Source organism: Montipora capricornis, chromosome 13, assembly GCF_036669925.1.
Source record: "Montipora capricornis isolate CH-2021 chromosome 13, ASM3666992v2, whole genome shotgun sequence".
In the NCBI taxonomy this organism is placed as follows: Eukaryota; Metazoa; Cnidaria; class Anthozoa; order Scleractinia; family Acroporidae; genus Montipora; species Montipora capricornis.
This window is the reverse complement of record NC_090895.1, coordinates 33,389,570-33,390,162: the sequence shown is the minus strand read 5'-3', so window position 1 is coordinate 33,390,162 and position 593 is coordinate 33,389,570.

The following is a 593-nucleotide window of genomic DNA, read 5'->3' as shown; positions in this document are numbered from 1 at the left end:
TTGGCCTTCATAAATTTGAGTGGAATTAGAATTCTAAAAGAATTTGAGCTAAATGCGTTGGTCGATGCAATAGTACCCCAAGCAAATATTATCGCATAATATTTCATCAGGAGTCTCCGTCCCGGAGAGGAGATTTAGACAACAATTTTCTTCTACATGTGCTCTAGAACACCGCTCTGTTAAATCGTAAGCGCTGGAATTAAAAACTAAACCCTTAAGGGACAAGAATATGGAACGAAAGTAAAAGAAAAATAGGACGGCATAGAAATGTGATTTGCCTCTGATTGATTGATGAGCATCGGGATAACAACACTTTCGGAGCAATGTGGTCTCGCGATTAAATGCTGCTGGTGTGAAATACTCTGTGATGAGGCATTTGAAATGCCTCTTGACTGGGAGTTAAGGAAATTTGAACAACCAAAACCGAAAAATCATATGTCGAAATGTTGGCGAGGAAGTACGATGTTGAAGCTCTGTCTGATCGAAAGTAAAAGCTTTTCTTTTAATTTCCCCAGTTAAGACTAAACTCAGCAATCGCAAACTTTCCCTTTCTTTCATTTAGTCTATTTTTTTTCAAATACATCTATGTTCAA